The following is a 467-nucleotide window of genomic DNA, read 5'->3' on the forward strand; positions in this document are numbered from 1 at the left end:
AGGCTGTTTTACCCTAAATTTATATAGCAATAAGAAAATGGAGGGGAATATAAGGTACTCATCAACTTGCAGACACTGTATTCTGTTGATTAATCAGTTTATTTTATAACTGAATTGACAAAAAAGACAGTATACAGACACTTATGACATACCATGTCATATCAACAATTAAGATTTCAAATTTAAAGGACATTTAGCAATTGGAGAACATATAGAAACTTACAGCTGTTTCGGCCTAGCGTTGGCATGCCCCATTCTATCTCTATAGCTCCTGCATGCTGGAATAATTAGTAGATGAAAAGGATGTAATGGGGGTACATGCATGATTCGCTAGGCCTCTTCAGAGATTTACAAAATTCAATACATGAATTTTGCCCAAAAAAATAGGAATATAAAAATATAAGGCACACAAAAAAGCCTACAAAAAGTATATAAAACCATATAAATAGTTATAAAAACTCCAATAG

Source organism: Octopus bimaculoides, chromosome 16, assembly GCF_001194135.2.
Source record: "Octopus bimaculoides isolate UCB-OBI-ISO-001 chromosome 16, ASM119413v2, whole genome shotgun sequence".
Taxonomy (NCBI): Eukaryota; Metazoa; Mollusca; class Cephalopoda; order Octopoda; family Octopodidae; genus Octopus; species Octopus bimaculoides.